The following is a 23,248-nucleotide window of genomic DNA, read 5'->3' on the forward strand; positions in this document are numbered from 1 at the left end:
CGGCAAGGATGAGCCGACCGCTCACCGGCATTGCCGACCAGACACTATGGCTAGAGGTAGAAGAAGGGAGGGAGAACAGAGCGCGCGCACACACACAACTCAAGCACCAGCGTTGACCGGAGCTCTGCAGAAGAGATGGCAAAACTGAACTCACTCTCTTTACTGAGTTGCAGTGGAAAGATATATATATATATATATATATATATATATATATATATATATATATATATATATATACAATTCTACACATATAATCATAGTACACAGACATGTCAGGCTGTCATGCTGCTACAGTGACTAGATGTGACAGCAATGCTGACTTTGACGCCTGCCCGTGCTATGGCTACAGTGCGGCAGGGGAGCCTTTCGGCGCCTACCCCTGCAGCGGCTACAGTGCAACAGCAGAAAGCCTTTCGACACCTGTCCCTACCGTGCGTTCGTACAAGGGAGCAGCAGATTACTTAACCAACACTTCGTCGCTGAAGCTTCTCGACTCCGGCCAGATATCTGAAGCAGGGCGAGATCACCGCAGGATTAAAAGATTTGTTTCAGTTAGAACCAAACCAGAGCTTGTTCAGATTCGCATAGAATTGTATTACTAACCGGTGTCAATGACCCCGATGATTATATCCTCCCCTTGGTTGCTTTTTCGGAGCAGCTCACGGGGCATCTGGTAGTTCAGATCAAGGAAGTCCCAGCTACGAGTGGTGGTAGCAGTGCAGATTCTGCTAGGTTTGACACTAATGACTTCCGGAAACTCTGTAAATTTCATATTACATGAACCGTTTATTAGTTGACAGAGCCATGAGGGCAAAGGCTGGTTTCGGCAGATACGTACTAATTCTGTTGTTATTTGTTAATGAAGACATTACCTGCAAGCTGTTCAGCTTGATCTTCGGTAAGCATTGCAGCGAACCCTGAGAAGCCGTGCTTGTAGTTGTGGGTCATGGAGGCCAAAGAATCTTCCTTGCTGATAATTGATTCAGCACAGAGAGTGATAACCTCTTTATTAGCTAATATGCAATAATGCCAAGTAATTTGAGAAAACTATGGTGCCTGGTTATATTTTATATGAAAATAGAAGAGATATAGCCCAGGAATTATTTTAGTAAAAAAGTATATGATGCCTATTATTTAGTTAGCTTGATTAAGATTCATTCAATCACAACCCATGTATGCAAATGGACTTGGCTTGACTTTTAAATAATATATATAGGATGCACACAATAGACTAATTGCCATTTGATACTCCATTCTGACCCTCAATTAAAGTCCATTAGAATATATAGCACTTGGCTAATAATATTACAATATTGCTACTGTGTGAGCGTTCGTCCCGTCCGGACGGACACCGCACGACGCGACCGACCGCGCCTCGCCTTATCCAACCGCGTCTCGCTCTGCTCGCTCGCATCCTCCTCCTGCTCCTCCACTCTGCTCGACCGACCGTGCCTCGCTCTGCTCGCCCTCTCCTCCACTCCCCCGCTACTGGCACGCAGCGCTCGCGCGCCGCCGCCCCTCCCTCCCTCCATGACCTCCATGCCACCGGAGAGGAGGGCGACGGCGGCGGCTTCCAGCGAGCCTCCCCTCCCTCCCTTCGTGACCTCTATGCCACCGGAGAGGAGGACGACGGCGGTGGCTTCCGGCGAGCCGCCCCTCCCTCCCTCCGCGACCTCCATGCCACCGGAGAGGAGGGCGACGGCGGCAGCTTCCGGCGAGGTAGGTGGATCTGAGCCCTCCTCCTCCACCTCCTCCACTGGATCTGAGCCCTCCTCCCCCTCCTCCTCCCCCTCCTCTGGATCTGGATCTGAGCGACGCCGCGGTGGCCAGGGTTCCGACGAGCTCTGTTGCAGTAGCCTTATTTTGCTGTTGCAACAAGTAATATTCCTTTGTTGCATTAGTCTCTTTTTTCTGATGTTGCATCTCGCATTGCGCTTTGTTTCTGTTGTTGTAGTATCGTTGTTTTGCTGTTGTAACAAGTATTTTTTTTCTTTGTTGCATTAGTCTTTTTTCTGATGTTGCATCTCGTATTGTGTTTTGTTTCTTGTTGTTGCAGTAGCTTTGTTTTGCTGTCGCAATAAGTAATTTTTCTTTGTTGCATTAATTTTTTTTTATGTTGATTTCTTGTATTTGCGCTTGTTGATGCAAAAGTGGATTTGCAAACACAAAGGGCTAATACCCGAATCGATATCCAAAGCGTGCCAGTCGATTTGACCTGTTAATCGACAAGGATGAAGATACGAGCACTTTGGTCCTGACAACAGCGATACGCCCGGAAGTCACGGCCAAGAGGTACTCACACGGAACTCGAGAATCGCCGAAGGTTGCACTAAAGCGATGCAACTCGCCGAATCAATGAGAACTCGTAAAAGGAAAAATATGCAAATTGACGAAGTCGCCGAAAAGTAAATAGATGCAAATAGGAGTAAAAATTGGTTTTGATATTGATTGATATATCCATTACATTGCCCCTCAATCTATATTTATACCCTGATCTAAAGAAACATAACCAAAATACAACTAGGACACCAAGTCCATATCTAAGGAAACACGTGACTCTTTACATGAATCATACTCTAACAAATATAGAAAAGGAAATCAACTCCTATCTACTTCCCTGTCCGCTTCAATTACGATGAAAATCTCACCAACCTCCTTTCCATCGGCATACTTCCTGTTTCATCGGCAGTAGTCTTCAAGCCTCCCTTCATCGGCATCGACAATAACATCTCCAACCTTATCGGCAACGCCCGAGTAAATCAACTTTTCCATCGATCACCACCATTCATCGGCAACCATCTTTACAAGCTGATTTTCATCGGCTGTCAACGTATACAGTAACTTTCCACCTGCCGATTAGCCCACTCTGATCATTTTGACACGTGCAAAAAAATGGTGTCAACACATGCCCCCCAATTTCGGAGTATAAAACCATTAATGCTCCGAAATTTACTCCAGATAACGTTTGCCTTCGCCCAATTACCGTAACTCATCCTCCAAGCCAAAACTTGATCTGTTATCAAATCTAATCAAATCTAGTCCTGATTCACGCGCCTCAGTAAATATCGCACAATTTCCAACCACTCTTGCCCTGATTATGGTTAAGATACCGAAACAATAATCCATCGGCAAGATCCTAACATAATAATGTCGCCATTTTCAGAATTAAAATATCCTGTACCGAGATCTCTTCCAAATCATGATTACTTGTCATCAAATCATCTATACAATTCCTTGATTATCGTGTGAACAGTTACCATATCCATCTGAACCATCTCGACTTACATGCGCGTGGCATAGAGATAAGTCCAAAATACCCCTACTCCGAGTGGCTTATAAATAGCTTTCTCCGGAACGCTCGTCTTCTACCCTCAAACCCTAATCTTTGGCATTTTCTCTTTCCGGCGGCGACTCCGACGAACAACTGCGCGACCTCAACCAACAAGAACTTTTCTCCAGCGTCAACCTCGAGTCTCCAGCTCATGCCCCCATCTACCTCAAGATAATGGCAATCAACTTCAACGTCCCTGCGGTTCGTTCCACTTCCATTACCTTTTACCTCGATTCCTCTGGTCTTTGCGAGTTCATACAGTTGGTAATTTTTCCTCTTTTTTTCGGATCCTCTAAACTTAGGAACTTCACAACAAATTAGTTATTCCAACCGATCAGCCGCATGTCCAATGCCTAGGACCAATGGGCAACCCAGATCCAACTGATCTGATTAATGCAGAGGTTAACAGAATCCCCTTTAGAGCCCAAAATTTATCTCTGAATTTATGGAAAGATACATTCCGATCTTGGCCCAAAACCACCAAAGGGTGGAAAGATTGGTACTTGAGGGTCAACAGGCCGATGCAAGTACACTGGGCAGAACGGAAGCTAGACCAATGCATTAGGCTATCCATTGCCGATATGCAAAAGAACGAGTCAATGATGATTGCAGCTGCTTACTTCTGGTCAGACACAACAAACACTTTCATGTTTGGACATGGCCCAGCTACTCCCACACTTGCCGATGTCTACATGCTCACTGGCTTGGACATTTCAACTGCCGATGAAGGCTCCATCTATGGCAGAAAATCTGAATATAGGGTGAATACCCGCAACATCGGCGGTTGGACGGGATACATTCAAGAATGCCAGAGGACCGGGACAGTTTAACCAGAGGGAAACATGCCACATTCTTGAATATGTGGTTAGAAAAATTTATCTTCTGTGGTCGATCAGTAGGACCAACCAACGCCTTCCTCCCCGCGGCTGAACTCTTGGCCAATGGTGTAAGGTTCCCTCTTGGCCGATACCTTCTGAGCTCCACTTATCATCTTCTTCATCAAGTGTCTCAGAAACTTTTGCTTGGCGAACCCATCGGCAACTTAGGAGGCCCGTGGTGGTTTATCAACATGTGGCTAAATGCCCATATGCACAAGCGTTTGCAATGGGACTTCTTTGCCCAACAATTCCCATGAGAAATTGCTGAAGACCACGTGCTTGGGATGAGGAATCGGCAACACGCTCACCCCTCAATTTTGGTGAAGCCATAATTGTCCTCCCTGGAACAGAGGCCAATGTTCTTCCAAAGCTTCTACAATGGTCTTTCTCGTGATCATAGGGCCTGGGTACCTTATATCGACGAAGAAAATAGATTCCCCCTTCTTTTCAACTTTGCCGATGACACTCTGAATCAGGATAATGAACTCATGATGGCCATCATTACTCCTAGAGCAATCCCAGTAAACACATTCGGTAGCAGGAAAAACACCAATATCACGTATGAATTTTACAATCCATCGGCAGTATCCCGTCAATTGGCTTTTGGGCAACTGCCAATCAAACTTTGTTTTGCCGATGTGATCAAACCCAGAGAAACAATCACTTGCGGAATAGATTGGAGCAGGGTAGTGCGACTTCCCCCCGATGCCGATACTACAGATGTCGATATATCCAACTGGACGCCAGTATCTTTCATCACCGAATCATATAAGCAATGGTGGCAAGAGTGGAAGGAACAATTGTTTGCAACATCTGCTCACTCATATCGGCACATGATCGACCCTGAATACGCCATTCCTGATGACGCAGTAAGTTTCTTCTAACTCCCTTCTGCTTTTTCCTTTCATATATCGGTAACTAACTCTCTCATGACAGGTTAACAACCCAGCACCATCTGTGAGCAAAAGTGGGAAACCCTTCAACCTTCAGCCTGTTTCCCCGATATCACCGATCGGCTACAACGCTCCCACCTTAACTGCTTTGACTCACCAGAAGACCCGTGCCAAGACCATCACCTCCAAGTCCAAATTGGCTACAGCTAGGGCCACTCCATTGGCTGCCGCTACAACCCTGATCAAGGCATTCAAGGTAACAACCTTGTTTATTTCTACTCATGCCGATCACAAACTGTATTAACATTAATCATCAGGGTGTAAGAACCGCTGCTGGATCGTCATCGGCAATTCCTCCGACATCAAGCACTACTACCTCTGACAATCCTTCAAAGGTATTCCTTTGATTTTACATTTTATCTGTTAAATATCATACCTTACACTTGTTTTGCAGCAACAAATGGGTACATCGGCAAGCGTACCAGATGTTCAAGCTTCACAACCAACAAGTGCCGATGCCCCCCAGCCAACCGTTGCTGAGGCCCAAGCAAAGCGCAAGCCTTAACAGATGCCGAGGCACAGCCAAAATGACAGAAGTCCATGCCGATGTCTATCATTGCTGTGGCCTGCTCCATGCGCTCGTCCACCGCCCGTAGACGGCCAATCACATTCTCAATGGTGAGGGTGGACAAGTCCAGCATCGTCTCTATGGAGAGAGCGATCTGGATGTACTTCACCGGCATGTAGTGTAGGTACTTGGAGACTGCCTTCTCTTCGTCAATGGTGACGCCGTGGCTCCTCAGCTTGCTGATGAGCGACTGCAGGCGGAGGGAGAAGTCCTCTACCTATTCATCATCCATGAACTTGAGGTTGGCGTACTCCTGCTTCAGTAGCTGTGCCGTCGCCTTCTTTGCGTGGTTGGAACCGACGCGTATCGCCGCACTGGCCTCCCACGCCTCCTTAGCAGAGCTCTTCGCCCCCAACGGCTCCCTGTACTCCGTTAGCACAACAGCGAGGATAGCCTCCAACGCTGACATGATGTCTTCTTCGTTGTCGGTGCTCTTGTCAATGGCATTCCAGAGCCATCGGGCTCTAAGCTTAACCTTCATGGTCACCGCCCACTCGCCACAGTTGGTGCGAGTCAGCGTCGGCCAACTGGTGCCGCTGACCTCCTGCACCGTGCGCACAACGACCTCCTGTCGTGGTTGGACAGCCACAGCAGCGTCGCTGCTGTCGCCCATCTCCAAACCGTCCGTCATCGTCAGCGGTTAGTCCGGCGACGGCGCTTGTATGGCTCCGATACCACTTGTTGGCCCTTGGATCTCCGGCAAGGATGAGCCGACCGCTCACCGGCATTGCCGACCAGACACTATGGCTAGAGGTAGAAGAAGGGAGGGAGAACAGAGCGCGCGCACACACACAACTCAAGCACCAGCGTTGACCGGAGCTCTGCAGAAGAGATGGCAAAACTGAACTCACTCTCTTTACTGAGTTGCAGTGGAAAGATATATATATATATATATATATATATATATATATATATATATATATATATATATATACAATTCTACACATATAATCATAGTACACAGACATGTCAGGCTGTCATGCTGCTACAGTGACTAGATGTGACAGCAATGCTGACTTTGACGCCTGCCCGTGCTATGGCTACAGTGCGGCAGGGGAGCCTTTCGGCGCCTACCCCTGCAGCGGCTACAGTGCAACAGCAGAAAGCCTTTCGACACCTGTCCCTACCGTGCGTTCGTACAAGGGAGCAGCAGATTACTTAACCAACACTTCGTCGCTGAAGCTTCTCGACTCCGGCCAGATATCTGAAGCAGGGCGAGATCACCGCAGGATTAAAAGATTTGTTTCAGTTAGAACCAAACCAGAGCTTGTTCAGATTCGCATAGAATTGTATTACTAACCGGTGTCAATGACCCCGATGATTATATCCTCCCCTTGGTTGCTTTTTCGGAGCAGCTCACGGGGCATCTGGTAGTTCAGATCAAGGAAGTCCCAGCTACGAGTGGTGGTAGCAGTGCAGATTCTGCTAGGTTTGACACTAATGACTTCCGGAAACTCTGTAAATTTCATATTACATGAACCGTTTATTAGTTGACAGAGCCATGAGGGCAAAGGCTGGTTTCGGCAGATACGTACTAATTCTGTTGTTATTTGTTAATGAAGACATTACCTGCAAGCTGTTCAGCTTGATCTTCGGTAAGCATTGCAGCGAACCCTGAGAAGCCGTGCTTGTAGTTGTGGGTCATGGAGGCCAAAGAATCTTCCTTGCTGATAATTGATTCAGCACAGAGAGTGATAACCTCTTTATTAGCTAATATGCAATAATGCCAAGTAATTTGAGAAAACTATGGTGCCTGGTTATATTTTATATGAAAATAGAAGAGATATAGCCCAGGAATTATTTTAGTAAAAAAGTATATGATGCCTATTATTTAGTTAGCTTGATTAAGATTCATTCAATCACAACCCATGTATGCAAATGGACTTGGCTTGACTTTTAAATAATATATATAGGATGCACACAATAGACTAATTGCCATTTGATACTCCATTCTGACCCTCAATTAAAGTCCATTAGAATATATAGCACTTGGCTAATAATATTACAATATTGCTACTGTGTGAGCGTTCGTCCCGTCCGGACGGACACCGCACGACGCGACCGACCGCGCCTCGCCTTATCCAACCGCGTCTCGCTCTGCTCGCTCGCATCCTCCTCCTGCTCCTCCACTCTGCTCGACCGACCGTGCCTCGCTCTGCTCGCCCTCTCCTCCACTCCCCCGCTACTGGCACGCAGCGCTCGCGCGCCGCCGCCCCTCCCTCCCTCCATGACCTCCATGCCACCGGAGAGGAGGGCGACGGCGGCGGCTTCCAGCGAGCCTCCCCTCCCTCCCTTCGTGACCTCTATGCCACCGGAGAGGAGGACGACGGCGGTGGCTTCCGGCGAGCCGCCCCTCCCTCCCTCCGCGACCTCCATGCCACCGGAGAGGAGGGCGACGGCGGCAGCTTCCGGCGAGGTAGGTGGATCTGAGCCCTCCTCCTCCACCTCCTCCACTGGATCTGAGCCCTCCTCCCCCTCCTCCTCCCCCTCCTCTGGATCTGGATCTGAGCGACGCCGCGGTGGCCAGGGTTCCGACGAGCTCTGTTGCAGTAGCCTTATTTTGCTGTTGCAACAAGTAATATTCCTTTGTTGCATTAGTCTCTTTTTTCTGATGTTGCATCTCGCATTGCGCTTTGTTTCTGTTGTTGTAGTATCGTTGTTTTGCTGTTGTAACAAGTATTTTTTTTCTTTGTTGCATTAGTCTTTTTTCTGATGTTGCATCTCGTATTGTGTTTTGTTTCTTGTTGTTGCAGTAGCTTTGTTTTGCTGTCGCAATAAGTAATTTTTCTTTGTTGCATTAATTTTTTTTTATGTTGATTTCTTGTATTTGCGCTTGTTGATGCAAAAGTGGATTTGCAAACACAAAGGGCTAATACCCGAATCGATATCCAAAGCGTGCCAGTCGATTTGACCTGTTAATCGACAAGGATGAAGATACGAGCACTTTGGTCCTGACAACAGCGATACGCCCGGAAGTCACGGCCAAGAGGTACTCACACGGAACTCGAGAATCGCCGAAGGTTGCACTAAAGCGATGCAACTCGCCGAATCAATGAGAACTCGTAAAAGGAAAAATATGCAAATTGACGAAGTCGCCGAAAAGTAAATAGATGCAAATAGGAGTAAAAATTGGTTTTGATATTGATTGATATATCCATTACATTGCCCCTCAATCTATATTTATACCCTGATCTAAAGAAACATAACCAAAATACAACTAGGACACCAAGTCCATATCTAAGGAAACACGTGACTCTTTACATGAATCATACTCTAACAAATATAGAAAAGGAAATCAACTCCTATCTACTTCCCTGTCCGCTTCAATTACGATGAAAATCTCACCAACCTCCTTTCCATCGGCATACTTCCTGTTTCATCGGCAGTAGTCTTCAAGCCTCCCTTCATCGGCATCGACAATAACATCTCCAACCTTATCGGCAACGCCCGAGTAAATCAACTTTTCCATCGATCACCACCATTCATCGGCAACCATCTTTACAAGCTGATTTTCATCGGCTGTCAACGTATACAGTAACTTTCCACCTGCCGATTAGCCCACTCTGATCATTTTGACACGTGCAAAAAAATGGTGTCAACACATGCCCCCAATTTCGGAGTATAAAACCATTAATGCTCCGAAATTTACTCCAGATAACGTTTGCCTTCGCCCAATTACCGTAACTCATCCTCCAAGCCAAAACTTGATCTGTTATCAAATCTAATCAAATCTAGTCCTGATTCACGCGCCTCAGTAAATATCGCACAATTTCCAACCACTCTTGCCCTGATTATGGTTAAGATACCGAAACAATAATCCATCGGCAAGATCCTAACATAATAATGTCGCCATTTTCAGAATTAAAATATCCTGTACCGAGATCTCTTCCAAATCATGATTACTTGTCATCAAATCATCTATACAATTCCTTGATTATCGTGTGAACAGTTACCATATCCATCTGAACCATCTCGACTTACATGCGCGTGGCATAGAGATAAGTCCAAAATACCCCTACTCCGAGTGGCTTATAAATAGCTTTCTCCGGAACGCTCGTCTTCTACCCTCAAACCCTAATCTTTGGCATTTTCTCTTTCCGGCGGCGACTCCGACGAACAACTGCGCGACCTCAACCAACAAGAACTTTTCTCCAGCGTCAACCTCGAGTCTCCAGCTCATGCCCCCATCTACCTCAAGATAATGGCAATCAACTTCAACGTCCCTGCGGTTCGTTCCACTTCCATTACCTTTTACCTCGATTCCTCTGGTCTTTGCGAGTTCATACAGTTGGTAATTTTTCCTCTTTTTTTCGGATCCTCTAAACTTAGGAACTTCACAACAAATTAGTTATTCCAACCGATCAGCCGCATGTCCAATGCCTAGGACCAATGGGCAACCCAGATCCAACTGATCTGATTAATGCAGAGGTTAACAGAATCCCCTTTAGAGCCCAAAATTTATCTCTGAATTTATGGAAAGATACATTCCGATCTTGGCCCAAAACCACCAAAGGGTGGAAAGATTGGTACTTGAGGGTCAACAGGCCGATGCAAGTACACTGGGCAGAACGGAAGCTAGACCAATGCATTAGGCTATCCATTGCCGATATGCAAAAGAACGAGTCAATGATGATTGCAGCTGCTTACTTCTGGTCAGACACAACAAACACTTTCATGTTTGGACATGGCCCAGCTACTCCCACACTTGCCGATGTCTACATGCTCACTGGCTTGGACATTTCAACTGCCGATGAAGGCTCCATCTATGGCAGAAAATCTGAATATAGGGTGAATACCCGCAACATCGGCGGTTGGACGGGATACATTCAAGAATGCCAGAGGACCGGGACAGTTAACCAGAGGGAACATGCCACATTCTTGAATATGTGGTTAGAAAAATTTATCTTCTGTGGTCGATCAGTAGGACCAACCAACGCCTTCCTCCCCGCGGCTGAACTCTTGGCCAATGGTGTAAGGTTCCCTCTTGGCCGATACCTTCTGAGCTCCACTTATCATCTTCTTCATCAAGTGTCTCAGAAACTTTTGCTTGGCGAACCCATCGGCAACTTAGGAGGCCCGTGGTGGTTTATCAACATGTGGCTAAATGCCCATATGCACAAGCGTTTGCAATGGGACTTCTTTGCCCAACAATTCCCATGAGAAATTGCTGAAGACCACGTGCTTGGGATGAGGAATCGGCAACACGCTCACCCCTCAATTTTGGTGAAGCCATAATTGTCCTCCCTGGAACAGAGGCCAATGTTCTTCCAAAGCTTCTACAATGGTCTTTCTCGTGATCATAGGGCCTGGGTACCTTATATCGACGAAGAAAATAGATTCCCCCTTCTTTTCAACTTTGCCGATGACACTCTGAATCAGGATAATGAACTCATGATGGCCATCATTACTCCTAGAGCAATCCCAGTAAACACATTCGGTAGCAGGAAAAACACCAATATCACGTATGAATTTTACAATCCATCGGCAGTATCCCGTCAATTGGCTTTTGGGCAACTGCCAATCAAACTTTGTTTTGCCGATGTGATCAAACCCAGAGAAACAATCACTTGCGGAATAGATTGGAGCAGGGTAGTGCGACTTCCCCCCGATGCCGATACTACAGATGTCGATATATCCAACTGGACGCCAGTATCTTTCATCACCGAATCATATAAGCAATGGTGGCAAGAGTGGAAGGAACAATTGTTTGCAACATCTGCTCACTCATATCGGCACATGATCGACCCTGAATACGCCATTCCTGATGACGCAGTAAGTTTCTTCTAACTCCCTTCTGCTTTTTCCTTTCATATATCGGTAACTAACTCTCTCATGACAGGTTAACAACCCAGCACCATCTGTGAGCAAAAGTGGGAAACCCTTCAACCTTCAGCCTGTTTCCCCGATATCACCGATCGGCTACAACGCTCCCACCTTAACTGCTTTGACTCACCAGAAGACCCGTGCCAAGACCATCACCTCCAAGTCCAAATTGGCTACAGCTAGGGCCACTCCATTGGCTGCCGCTACAACCCTGATCAAGGCATTCAAGGTAACAACCTTGTTTATTTCTACTCATGCCGATCACAAACTGTATTAACATTAATCATCAGGGTGTAAGAACCGCTGCTGGATCGTCATCGGCAATTCCTCCGACATCAAGCACTACTACCTCTGACAATCCTTCAAAGGTATTCCTTTGATTTTACATTTTATCTGTTAAATATCATACCTTACACTTGTTTTGCAGCAACAAATGGGTACATCGGCAAGCGTACCAGATGTTCAAGCTTCACAACCAACAAGTGCCGATGCCCCCCAGCCAACCGTTGCTGAGGCCCAAGCAAAGCGCAAAGCCTTAACAGATGCCGAGGCACAGCCAAAATGACAGAAGTCCATGCCGATCCCCCCATCTGCCCCAACGTCATCGGTCATCATACCCCAAGGGCCAACCACCGATGAGGCCACAGAGGATATCCCATCGGCAAGCTCAGCCGATCCTCCACACGGCATACTCCAGGCTGCCTCCTCCAGCCAAGTACAGGAAATTGCCTTGAAACAGGTAAGCCGATTGACCTAGTCGATTTATAATATTCATACTTATCCTTAACTGACCTCCTTTTCTTTTTCTCAGGAACAAGACTCCCCAAACAGCCTATTTTCCTTTGCCATTGATGTTTTCGACGATGATGGAGAGGAAACAAGTTCTTCCCTTGCACTGGGAACAATATCGGCAGAAATTAAGTCCAAGTTGGAAGCTCTCCTGGACTTGTTACAGCAGGATACCGCCCAACTGGTAGAGGACTCGGACCCCGCAAAGGCAATTTTCAAAACAATCCGTGGCCAGGTCCCTGCCGATGTTGAAGAAGTACTCTTCCTAGCAGCCCATTTAGAAAGCCGCCAACTGCAATATCAACGGGCTGCTCAACGCATTACTGATAGAGCAGCTCAGGCTCAACTCAAAGAAGAGATGCTACAACTGAAACAAATTGCCGATGAGAAGCACAAGGACATCGGCAACTTGCAGACTTCGGGCGCTGAACTTAAGCAGAAAATCTTAGACTTATCGGCAAAGAGGATGGCTCTATTGGCTGAATTGAAAGAAGTCGAAGCAGCCTTAACTCATGCCCAACTAGAAGAAAGCCAACTACCCGATGCCATCAAGGCCCTTCAGCAAGAAAGAGACATCCAGGCTCGTAAAGCCTTGGCCATGAAGAAAAAACTCAAGCCTGTGGAGGGTGCTGCCGATGAAGACATCAAAGAAATGAAGGAAGCTGACCAAATTCGCCTGCGTGCGATATTGGCTATCCAATCCTTGTTAAACTTGTAAATCTTGTCTATTGCATCGGCACTTTATGAGACATTGACATCCTTGTATAATTCTAGCCGATAGGACTGTTATCGGCACTTATACTTTTATGCATCCATCCAGATACTAGGGTAATATTTCTTTAAATATTTTCCATTTAATGCTCTGGGAAACACAACCCCTTCGAGGGTTTCTAGAATATATGTGTTACCAGGAGCAGACTGATTTATCCGATATGGACCTTCCCAATTAGGAGACCACTTTCCAAACTTTGAACTTTTAGTCCCAATCGGTAAAATCAATTTCCAGACCAGATCCCCATCGGCAAACTCCTTTACCTTCACCCTCTTGTCATACCATCTGGCTACTCTTTTCTTATTTTCTTCGATGCTAACTAAAGCCCTTAACCGATGACCCGCCACATCTTCCAACTCATCCTTCATAAGAATATCATAATCATCGGCTGTCAGCTGATTTTGAGAACGTATTCGCCTAGAGCCAGTTTTAATTTCCCAAGGCAATACTGCGTCATGTCCATATACTAACTGATAAGGCGTCACTTTGGTTGCACCATGATATGACATCCGATATGACCACAAGGCTTCATTTAATACTGTATGCCACCTCTTAGGATTTTCTTTAATTTTGCGCTTAATGAGTTTGATGATCCCTTTGTTAGAAGCCTCAGCCTGACCATTAGCTTGAGCATAATATGGAGAAGAATTTAAAACTTTAATTCCCATACCTACAGCAAACTCATCAAATTCTCCCGATGTAAACATAGTACCCTGATCGGTAGTGATAGTCTAAGGAATACCAAATCGGTAAACAATATGCTCTTTCACAAAATCGATCATATTAGCCGATATCACCTTTTTTAAAGGAATTGCCTCAACCCATTTTATGAAATAATCGGTAGCAACCAGAATAAATTTATGCCCTTTGCTTGATGGTGGATAAATCTGACCGATGAGATCGATAGCCCATCCCCGGAACGGCCAAGGTTTAATTATAGGGTTCATAGCCGATGCAGGCGCTCTTTGAATATTACCAAACTTTTGACATCCCTGACATCCTTTAAAATATTTAAAACAATCTTCAAGAATAGTCGGCCAATAGTATCCATTCCTTCTGATCATCCACTTCATCTTGAAAGCCGATTGATGCGCCCCACACACTCCTTCATGAATTTCACCCATCAAACTTTTCGATTCATCACTGCTAACACATTTGAGTAAAACTCCATCTATAGTTCGATAATATAATTCATCATCGAGGAGCACATACTTGGTAGCTTGGAACCTTATACGTCTTTCAACCTTTCTATATGGATCCTTTAAATAATCGACAATCTCCTTTCTCCAGTCATCGGTATCGACTGCCGATGTTAGCACTTCCTGAATAGGCTGATACCCTGAAGCATGCTGAGCTAGTCGATTAGCCTCTTCATTATGTAGTCGAGAAATATGTTCAAGATGAAAATCTCTAAACCCTTTCAACAATTGCAAACATCTTTCATAATACGAAATTAAAACTTCACTTCGGCATTCATAAATCCCAGCCAATTGATTTATAACTAGCATAGAATCACCAAAGATTTCAACAGCATCGGCACATATCTCCTTCAGCAATTCTAACCCTTTTATCAAGGCTTGGTATTCAGCTTGATTGTTTGTCGATGTAGCAACAATCGGCAATGAAAACTCATACTTCCTTCCTTGAGGTGAAATCAACACAATGCCGATACCTGCTCCTTCACCACATATAGACCCATCGAAGAAAAGTGTCCAAGGAGCAACCTCCAGAGAGTCCACTGTATTACAATGCTGAGTGACAAAATCAGCCATAACTTGCCCCTTAACTGCCTTAGTCGATTCGTAACGTAGTTCAAATTCTGATAATGCTAAAATCCACTTGCCGATTCTACCACTTAATATCGGCATCGACAGCATATACTTGACTACGTCGTCTTTGCATATGACCGTACATTCGGCAGATAACAAATAATGTCTTAATTTGACACAAGAAAAGTATAAACACAGACATAATTTTTCGATGGCCGAATACCTTGTCTCAGCATCCACCAATCTTCTGCTCAAATAATAAATAACATGTTCTTTCCCTTCAAATTCTTGAATAAGAGCTGAACCGATAACGGTATCATCAGTTGACAAATACAACCTGAAAGGTTTCCCGTGTTGAGGTGGAACTAGCACTGGAGGATTCGTTAAATATTTCTTAATTTCATCTAGGGCTAACTGCTGCTCAGCTCCCCATACAAATTCCTGATCGGACTTCAATTTAAGTAATGGACTGAAATCCTTGATCTTACCCGACAGATTAGATATGAATCTTCTAATGAAATTAATCTTACCGATCAAAGATTGCAATTCAGTTTTATTGGCAGGAGCAACCACCTTGTTAATTGCATCAATAGACTTCCTACTGATTTCGATGCCCCGTTGATGCACCATAAAACCCAAGAATTGACCTGCCGATACACCAAATTCATATTTATTAGGATTCATCTTCAATCCATGCTTCCTTGTGCACTCTAGTATCTTTCGTAGATCGACCAGATGTTTTGTGATATCTCCAGACTTAATCACTACATCATCAATGTAGATCTCCACTAATGTGCCGATGTATTCATGAAAAATAAAGTTCATAGCTCTTTGATAAGTAGCGCCGGCATTTTTCAAACCAAACATCATGACTATCCACTCAAACAACCCTACATGACCTGGACATCTGAAAGCAGTCTTGGGAATATCTTCTTCAGCCATGAATATTTGATTGTAACCTGCATTACCATCCATGAAGCTGATAATTTGATGTCCGGCTGCAGCATCAATCAATAAATCAGCAATCAGCATTGGATAACCATCCATCGGCGTGGCTTTGTTGAGATTCCTGAAATCAATATAAACACGAAGTTTTCCATTTTTCTTATAGACAGGAACCACATTAGAGATCCACTCTGCATATCGACACTGCCGAATAAACTTTGCCTCAATTAATTTAGTTATTTCGGCTTTAATGTCAGGAAGTATATTAGGGTTGCATCGGCGCGCTGGCTGCTGATGTGGCCGAAATCCAGATTTGATAGGTAACCGATGTTCAACTATCGATCGGTCTAATCCAGGCATCTCAGTATAATCCCAAGCAAAATAATCTTTATACTCTTTTAACAAATCAGTTATTTGCTGCTTACACTTGGAATCTAACTTAGCACTAATAAAAGTAGGTCTTAGCCTATCGCCATCACCAATATCTACTTTTACTAAATCATCTGCCGATGTGAACCCTTGACCTAATTTTCCATCATCGGCAAACCTATCCATTAAAACTCTTCTTCAGAACCGATTGCTTGGATCGGTGGAATTTCATAATCAGCAACTCTAAGGAACTCTTTTTCCCAAACTTCTCCTGATATGCATTTAGTTCGCTCATAAGTATCTGATTCTGCCGATGCGATGATATAAGAAGAATCACCAGGGACAACCTCAATCTTATCCCCAATCCACTGTACGAGGCATTGATGAATTGTAGAAGGAACACAACAATTAGCATGAATCCAATCTCTCCCTAGAAGCAGATTATATGCACCCTTGCCATTAATAATAAAGAACGTCGTTGGCAAGGTTTTGCTGCCGATGGTCAATTCAACGCATATTGCCCCTTTAGCCGGTGACACATTGCCTTCAAAATCCTTCAGCATCATATCGGTTTTGGTCAAGTCTTGATCTCCCTTACCAAGTTTCCGATATATCACATAAGGCATAATATTAATCGCAGCCCCTCCGTCGATAAGTATCTTAGATACAGGCTGCCCATCAACTCTGCCTTTCACAAACAAAGCCTTAAGATGTTGTCTCTCGTCATCGGTAGGTTTCTCAAAAACAGCCATCATTGGATCTAGTGTCAACTGAGCTACTTGATCGGAAAGAACAACTTCTTCCTCATTATCAGATAGTGCCAAAAACTCCATCGGCAACATGAATACCATATTAACATCTGCCGATGGACCCTTATTTTTGTGTTTTACCTGCCACTGCTGATGACCGGACCTCTCATTAGAGGAATTTTCCTCTCGGTATAAATCCTCCTGATGCTCACGTTGCATCCTCCTTTTCTGTGTCTTTGTCAGACCCTCCGGACACCATCGAGGAAACTTGGTTTTCCAAACCGGCTGATAACAAGTCCCAGTTGATTCTACACGGCGTATATTGGGGTCCCTGTAGAATATTTCTTCATCGAGAACTCTTGCGTTTGCCATCTCCTCAAGCTCCTCTTGATTCCTTGGAAAATATCCAGCGCGTTTACCAAGCCTCTCATGTACACTAAGTCTGCCCCCCAGCCGATCATGCACTGATGCTCTGCCTCTGATCGGCTCATTGATAAATAAACCCCGATTGCCAGGTTGAAACCTCCTTTCTGACCGATTGACCCCATAATAACCATTGCACTCAGGGCAATTTTCAACAGTTGGCAATTTAATACCTTCTTCCCAGCAATGGAAGAAAAACGGGCACCTCCAATGATTTTTATGCCGATACCATTCTTCCCGACGTCTCTCTTCTTGTTGTTGTCGATATCGGTCATTATGCTGACGCCAACCCTCCTGCTGCCTTCGATGAGTAATCACAATGCCAGGTCGAGGAGGGTTTTTGGAACTACTGCTTTCTCCCAGCAAACCCTTACTTTTTGCACCATCGGTAGTTATCCGATGTTGGGGATCTACTGATGCGTTTTTCTCAGCAGCCTCTGACGTCAATACCTTGGTCTTCCCTTTGGCCTCCAACGTATTTGCTGGAAAAGGGTGTTGATCAATTTTCATCGGCTTCTGGGTATTGGAAGTACCAAACTTAATTCCTCCAGATTCAATAGCCGATTGTAACTGTTGCCTGAACACCTTGCACTCATTTGTACTGTGTGAAGTTGCATTGTGCCATTTGCAGTACAAGATCTTCTTCAACTCTTCTGCCGATGGGATCACATGATTAGGTAACAGCTTAATTTGGCCCTCTTGAAGCAGAAGATCAAATATCTTGTCGGCCTTGGTGATATCAAAGGTAAACTTTTCTGGCTCTTTCTGGCCAAAGGGACAAGATATCGGTTTTTTATTCTTAACCCACTCAGCTAAGCCGATAACTGGTTCTTCATCAGAATCAGAATCTCCTACTTCTTCAACAAATGATACTTTTTTACTCCAATTTTTTTTAGGTTCAAAAACCCTAGTATCTTGATCAGAGATCCTTTGCACAAGATGACCGAGGCTTTCAAACTCCTGAGAAGCATATCTGTCTTTAAGATGTGGCAATAACCCTTGGAAAGCCAGATCGGCAAGCTGCCGATCATCTAACACCAGGCTGTAGCACTTATTTTTTACATCTCGTAGCCTTTGCACAAAGCTTTCTACCGATTCATCATTACGCTGTCTCAATTTTACTAAATCGGTAAGTTTCTTTTCATAGATTCCAGCAAAGAAATACTTATGAAATTGCTTTTCTAGATCAGCCCAAGTAATAATAGAATTTGGTGGTAATGAAATGAACCATGTAAATGCCGATCTAGACAAAGATGATGAAAATAATCGAACTCTTAATTTATCTCTACTAGCTGCCTCTCCACATTGAATAATGAAGCGATTGACGTGTTCCATTGTTGATGTATCATCTTGCCCAGAGAATTTAGTGAAATCTGGTACCTTGTATCGATTTGGGAGAGGAATTAAATCATATGCAGGAGGGTATGGAGTCCGATAAGAATAAGTATTGACCTTGGGCTTTATCCCAAACTGATCCTTCATAATTTCTGCTATCTTATCGGCCCAAAAAGCATCAGCTTCCTGCTGACGAACTGGCTAAATTTCTACAGGAGGGGCTTGCTGATATCCCTCCATATATCTTTGTGGCCCACGATCTCCAGCAATTGGCATATTTGCCGTTACTTGTGGTCCATTAACCTGTTGGAAAGGATTCATCGGCTGAGCTGTCGATGCTTGATTCTGGAAACCAGCTTGCATATGACCTTGTTGAATCCCTGCAACCTGCTAATTTTACTGAACTGTATGTTGAGCAGGTAACTGTCCTGACCAACCATTATTAGAACTCATCGGTACAAAACTTATCGATGGTTGGTAATTTGCTGACATTGTTGGATAATTATAACCAGTTTGAGGCATGAACCAAACCCCAGTTTGACTCATAGCAGGGGCTTTCTGCTGCATCGGCAGTAAGCTTGCCGATGGACTTGAATTGGGTGTTTGAACCAAAGGCATCTGGAAACCTCCTGGAGTTGGTTGCACAGTAGTTGCTGTGGCATATTGAGGCACTTGAGCCATCGGCGAAACAGCCGATGGTATAGGAGCTTTTCCTGCTGCATCAAACACTTGAGGTAACCCAGGATTGAAAGCAGATGACTCCGGAGGCATACCATATCCCCACCAATTAGCAGGAATCTAGCTATTCTGAGACACGGGGCCTGACATAGCTGATGCCAATAGATCTGTATTAAGCTGAACTCGTCCTCCTGGTAGTACCTGATCTGATCGTATTGGTGTAGATTGAACATTAGGTAAGCCTGCCGATACTGGAGGGGAAGTAACTTCTGTACCCACAACGGCCGAGGGAGCCGATGGAGTATTGACAGATGCCGGCTCTGGTTAGTGATAGGCAGGCCCAACGTAATGCGGTGACGCTTGTCCTTCTTTGAGAGTTCGAACCACAGCATTATGAACAGTATTGGACAGCACATTGGAATGATTAATCAAAGCATGATTTACTGCAGAATTAACCATCTCTTGAAGTTTACCAGGATTGGAGTCAAAGGTAACCTGCCGAGGCAACGGCAAATCTTGCTTCTGGATGACTTGTCCACTCTTGTTCAGGCTAAACGATTTCAGACAAAGCTGCCTGTATTCTTCTACAGCCTTTTTCATAGCCTGCCTCTGCTCTTCCTTAAGATCTTCTTCTGATACCGCGATAATGTTCCCTGAATCGATCTCGGAATTGAACATATTGATCGGATTGATTGGTCCCACCGAGCGTGCCAAAAGATGTGTTGATGCAAAAGTGGATTTGCAAACACAAAGGGCTAATACCCGAATCGATATCCAAAGCGTGCCAGTCGATTTGACCTGTTAATCGACAAGGATGAAGATACGAGCACTTTGGTCCTGACAACAGCGATACGCCCGAAAGTCACGGCCAAGAGGTACTCACACGGAACTCGAGAATCGCCGAAGGTTGCACTGAAGCGATGCAACTCGCCGAATCAATGAGAACTCGTAAAAGGAAAAATATGCAAATTGACGAAGTCGCCGAAAAGTAAATAGATGCAAATAGGAGTAAAAATTGGTTTTGATATTGATTGATATATCCATTACATTGCCCCTCAATCTATATTTATACCCTGATCTAAAGAAACATAACCAAAATACAACTAGGACACCAAGTCCATATCTAAGGAAACACGTGACTCTTTACATGAATCATACTCTAACAAATATAGAAAAGGAAATCAACTCCTATCTACTTCCCTGTCCGCTTCAATTACGATGGAAATCTCACCAACCTCCTTTCCATCGGCATACTTCCTGTTTCATCGGCAGTAGTCTTCAAGCCTCCCTTCATCGGCATCGACAATAACATCTCCAACCTTATCGGCAACGCCCGAGTAAATCAACTTTTCCATCGATCACCACCATTCATCGGCAACCATCTTTACAAGCTGATTTTCATCGGCTGTCAACGTATACAGTAACTTTCCACCTGCCGATTAGCCCACTCTGATCATTTTGACACGTACAAAAAAACGGTGTCAACAGCGCTTTTGTTCTGTTTTTGTTGCAGCAGCCTTGTTACGGTGTTGCAACAAGTAATATTTTTTGTTGCATTAGTTTCTGTTTTCTGATGTTGCATCTCATATTGCGGTAACTTTGTTCTGCTGTTGCAGTCGCGATGAGGATGAGAGCGCGATGAGGATGCGACACACCTAGCATGGGCGCGGCGGGGGATGGGCGGTGCGACGGGATGGCGGGGGGGACCGGGCAGCACGGTGGGATGGCGAGATGGCGGCGCCTGCAGGACGGAACGAGTCTACTGTTCTGTGGGGCGGCGGGGTGCTAGGTGCTCAATTGTTTTGGTCGGGGATCGAAATGAGTCTACTACTCCTGGGATAGCAGGGGCGTGGTTTCATGCGTGGGGGTGGGACACTCGGGCGGGACCGGAGGTGCGTCCGGATGCGCCCCTAAATCCGGGCGTCCGGGTGCTAGGAGCGCCGATAATATTAATATGTATGGTATTGTATTGTTTCCAATTAAAAGATTATGTGCGCGTGCATGCATGTGTCATAACACAATTTATATATCAAAATTCACATCATATTTTGTGTACGTACGAAACACAATATTCTCCACGTACCTTCCAAGAACATTGCTGAGTAGATCATGGTGCGAAGCAATGACATCGTTGGGGTGTCCATGTTTCACATCGCCTAGGTATATGATATAAAGCTACAAACATATGTATATGCAGACCGGATAAAAAATTGTTTTTCTATACCTAATAGCAAAGAGGTAAAATTTCTTAACACCCTAAATTTTCGTCCAACCTACTGTGGCTCGGTCTCGCCGTCGCCTCCCGTCTGCAATGGGGCGTGACTTCCGACCGTGGTCTGATTCAAGCGACGAAACAAGGAGAAGGAGTTAAGGGAGGAATTACAAACAAATAACGGGTTGCAGATGTAAAAGTACGAGAGACAAAGAAATAGTGAAAGAGCTTAAACGGTTTTAGAAACAAATTTAGGGTTCCTAATACAAACTTCATTTTTCTTTCTTTTTCTTTTTTTAAGCTTGGGCTTGTTGTGGTGGGCCTCGGATTCAACCCAAGGCTGGGCTGGCTGCACTGTGGTCTGGGCCGAAGCCCATGGCCCAGTCACACAGTAGCCCTTTTTCTTTCTTTTCTGTTTTCTTTTCTTTTAAATCAGTCGAGAATTCTAGAAATCATAAAAAATCACAGAAAAATCATAAAAATATCAAACCAGTATATTTTTACACTCCATTTGACTAGAGCTACACAGTAAACATATAGTATCATATGATTTAGTATAAAGATTTTGTTGTGACTATAGATCTATGTTTTTGTGTAATTAATTTGCTAAAATTTTATCTATATCTATATCTACTCTCACCGTGCTCCAATTTTTTAAGTGTGTCCCTTTTTTTGTCCACCTTCCCTTAACCACCCGATAGTGTAGTTTCTTTCATCAGGACTTATATAACTCGTGCTCATGCGAGTTAGAACAGCTCACATCTAGCGCGATACGGAATCCGATTCCAATATGTATTGGATCGTGTATATGATGTGGACTCATAAGCCGTGCTTAAACGAGTTAGAACAACTCAAGTCTAAAGATGATTAAGTTGAGTGCGAGCCAATGGTGACAGCTTAAACCAGATCCGACCGCAACCCCCACCCTCACCCTAAACGGCGCGGACACATCTCGCCAATCAGTAGATGGCGGCAGGTTGATGGTGGCCGTGCTTCACCTGAATTGATATAAGGATATGGGACAAAGAAAATACACACGTGACGAAAAAACCCGGAGAGAGAAGGAAACAACTTGCTACTGAATGTGGAAAGTTTGTTGGAGAAGAATTTTAGCAACTTCTTATTTGTAACTCGGTGAGTGTGAAACTATCTTTGCTCGTGCCACCGGCAACGCAATAAAATGTTGTTCCATTGCAACGTACGAGCATATTTGCTAGTAGAAACTTATTACTCAAATTTGCTAAGGCAGTCGTATACATGATAACCGCTCTGTTCAGGTAGTACAAACAAGCTAGTATCGGCAGAAATATGCATCAGTTGCTTACCCTGCTACGCGATCTTCCATGCGCCCCCAATGACACTGTGCAAAAGCAAAGCAGTATCGCCAAAACTACAGAGGCACGCCTGGAAGAATGTAACCCCATCATTTTTATGTTCTTTGTGTGCGATCTTGCAGTGCTGATAATGGCTTAATGGGCATGTATTTATAGATGTGTGTATGAATGAATATTGTGGAAAGACGCGTGTGAAATTTACGTAAGAGGCGTTCATGGATTGGTGTCTGGTTTGAGCTGGCCAACGTAGGAAAGAAAGAGTCCAAAAAAGAGATATTTAAACTAGGGACTTATACCCCTTCTCTTTTCATATTTTAAGA

At 44.6% G+C, this 23,248-nt stretch overlaps 1 pseudogene; it reads right to left on the bottom strand.

The window, feature by feature from the left end:
* The window catches only part of LOC136453183 (subtilisin-like protease SBT3.9), a 41,787-nt pseudogene extending 18,769 nt beyond the window's left edge, over positions 1–23,018 (bottom strand).
* Between the last annotated feature and the right edge of the window lie 230 nt (positions 23,019–23,248).

The sequence above is a fragment of the Miscanthus floridulus genome, chromosome 5 (assembly GCF_019320115.1).
Source record: "Miscanthus floridulus cultivar M001 chromosome 5, ASM1932011v1, whole genome shotgun sequence".
Lineage (NCBI taxonomy): Eukaryota > Viridiplantae > Streptophyta > Magnoliopsida > Poales > Poaceae > Miscanthus > Miscanthus floridulus.